Source organism: Procambarus clarkii, unplaced genomic scaffold (assembly GCF_040958095.1).
Source record: "Procambarus clarkii isolate CNS0578487 unplaced genomic scaffold, FALCON_Pclarkii_2.0 HiC_scaffold_163, whole genome shotgun sequence".
NCBI classification, from domain to species: domain Eukaryota; kingdom Metazoa; phylum Arthropoda; class Malacostraca; order Decapoda; family Cambaridae; genus Procambarus; species Procambarus clarkii.
The window spans coordinates 358696-362001 of record NW_027189196.1 but is presented as its reverse complement, the minus strand read 5'-3'; positions in this window follow the sequence as shown (position 1 = coordinate 362001).

Sequence of the window (3306 nt, the reverse complement as noted above, 5' to 3'; positions counted from 1 at the left end):
ACATTGTTTATAAGAGCCGATTCTACAAGACGGCGTCTGTGTAGAGGCAGGAAAGATTATTTTGGAGGAAGACCAATCAATGGGATGATTAGAATCCCTCACATGGCAGAAGAGAGCATTGTTATCAATGTCTTGCTCTCTGACTCTCGCACTTATGCTCCTCTGACTTCTAACCCTTTGGATCGCCTCAAAACTTCCTTTAACCGCAAACTAAGACAGCTCTCTAGTCTTTGCCCTCCTGACTTTGATCTCATTAAACGTTTCCGTGTCATCTGCCCTTCTCTTCCTTATTTCTATGGTCTTCCTAAGACTCATAAACCTGGTGTTCCTCTTCGTCCTATCATTTCTTCACGGGGCTCTGTCAGCTATCCTCTTGCCTCCTGGCTCGCTAAAACCCTGACACCTTACCTTGGCACTTTTTCCCCTGCCCACCTTCGTCACTCTCAGGACTTCATAGAAAGACTGCGCCTGCAACCCTCTTGTAAGATGCTTAGTCTTGATGTCGACTCTCTGTTCACTAATGTTCCGCTCGATGACGTTCTCTCTTTCCTCAGACAGAAGGCGTCAGAGGGTCTCCTTCCTCTCCCGCTCCCCACTGACGTTTTCCTCGATCTCATTAGACTCTGTGTTGAATCTAACTCTTTCTCTTTCAACGGTAAATATTATACTCAAACTTTCGGCGTCGCTATGGGTTCCCCTCTCTCCCCTGTTCTTGCTAATTTCTACATGGAATACTTCGAAACTGTTCTTCTTCCTTCTATTGATACTCGTCCCTCTCTCTGGCTTCGATATGTTGATGACATTTTTGCTTTATGGCCTCATGACCTTAATCTTTTCCAGCCTTTCCTCGCCTCTCTTAACAATCTGACTCCTTCTATCCATTTCAAAGTTGAGTGGGAATCTAATTCCCTCCTTCCTTTTCTTGATGTTCATGTTCACAGCTCTGTGTCTGGGTTCTCTTTCTCTGTCTACCGTAAACCCATGCATAGTGGCATGTACATTCACTTCTTTTCCTACCATCCTCCTTCTGTTAAGAAAAGTGTCCTCGTCTCTCTCTTCCTCCGCGCTCTACGCATCAGCGACCCTCAGTTTCTTGATTCTGAAATTGCCTTTATCTACAAATCATTCTCTCGCCTTGGTTATCCTTTGCATTTCATCAACTGTGCCCACTCTCAAGCTAAACGAAATTTCTTTCATCCTAAACCTGCTTCCAACACTACTAGCACTGTACTATGCCTTCCCTTCATATCTGAACTCAAAACTTTTACCAATACCTTTCGTCCTCTTGACATTAAACTCGCCTTTCGACAAACTAACACACTTCGTAGCAATCTAGTTCACACTGCTCCTCCTGCTTCTAATGCTGCTGGTGTCTACTCTATTTCCTGTTCATCTTGTCCTCTCCAATACTTTGGCGAAACTGGCCGTACACTGAATGACAGACTTAAGGAACACAAGAGAAGTGTTAAGTCTGCAGACACTAACAATGCTCTCTTCTGCCATGTGAGGGATTCTAATCATCCCATTGATTGGTCTTCCTCCAAAATAATCTTTCCTGCCTCTACTCTACACAGACGCCGTCTTGTAGAATCGGCTCTTATAAACAATGTACCCAACATGAACTTGAGTCCTGGCTTTGTTGCTGTGGACTCTTCCCTTTCACAGTATATACTCAAATGCTCTAATCTTTCTAACAAACGTGACTTAACATAAGCTTTCCCCCTTCCATTTCTTTCTTTCTCTTTCCTTTTCTTTCTCTCTTCTCCCTTTTTCTGTTCATTGTCTTCTCCTACGCTCCCTTGCAATCATCTTCTTTTTCCTATTACTTCTCCTTCGGTGGTTATAATAGGAGCTGCCTCGTATGGGCCAATAGGCCTGCTGCAGTTTCCATTACTACTATCCCCTACACCTGACTTTCCTCCTCAGCTCTCTCTTGCCTATTTATTGCCTGTCCCTATCTCCTCATCACAATCGACTTGAGAATGGTCCAGGACGGACCGAAACGTCGTCGTCCCTTCAATTTCTAGTGTGTGGTCTGGTCAACATATTTAGAATGTGTCCCCTGGAAATTCAGCTTGTGGTCAATGAGAACACCAAGGAATTTGCCATCTACTTTGTTACTGATCTGGATATTGTTTATTCTTAGATTAATTTGATTTGAGGATTTATTACCAAATAAAATATAGAAAGTTTTGTCAATGTTAAGGGTGAGTTTATTAGCAATTAGCCAAAGATGAACTTTATTATGTTCAGCATTCACTGTGACATTTAGGGCAAGAGAGTCAGGTCTGGAGAAAATAAAGGTTGTGTCATCAGAAAATAAGATTGGTTTGAGGGGTTGAGAGGCATTTGGAAGATCATTAATGTAGATGAGAAAGAGGAGAGGGCCAAGTATGCTGCCCTGTGGAACACCAGTGTTGATGGGTAGTGTAGGAGAAATTGAATTATTCACAGAAACATACTGAAACCTGTCAGTAAGGATAGACTTAAGGTTTTGCAGAGAGTGACCTCTGACTCCATAATGATGTAATTTAAGAAGAAGGTTTTGGTGGTTGTCAGTGTCAAAAGCCTTAAGTAAGTCAACAAATAAACCAACAGGGAACTCATTTTTATCAAGAGTTGCATGTATCAAGTTAATCATACTAATAAGTGCATCGTTTGTGCTTTTTTTTTTTGGTTCTGAAGCCATATTGGCAAGAGCTAAGTATATTGTGTTCGGCTAGAAAAGAGTAAAGCTGCTTGTAGTGTTTTTCAAATATTTTTGACAAGTTTGGCAGAATTGATATAGGTCTGAAATTGTTGACAACAGTGAATTCACCACATTTATGGACTGGGGTTACACTCGCTTTTTGTTTTAGAATATCTGGAAAGATTTGGAGTTCAAGTGACTTGTTGTTGAGCAATGTAATGGCATGAGCTAAAAATCTGGAGGCCTTTTTCTAAGTTAGAGTTGGTATCTCAGGAAGGGCACTTGACTTTGTTTTAAGGGAAAGGATTATCTCATTACCATCAGTGGAATTAGAGGGGGTTAGGTACAGAGACTGTGAATAGTTACCTGCAAGGTAGTTCTGAACATTAGGTAGTGCTTAGTTTTTATCTTAAACTGGTTGAGAGAGGTACAGTCTTTAAGGGGGCTTATTACGGGTTTCGTAAAAATTGTTCAATTTGTTTATAAATTTATTTATGAAATGGTTATAGAAAGAGCTGCAACTGGTCCAAGGTTCAGCGTCACACCCTAAACAGAAAAGGAGAAAAAAAATACACAACGTATTATGCAACGAATTTTCAACATTTTCAAATAATTTC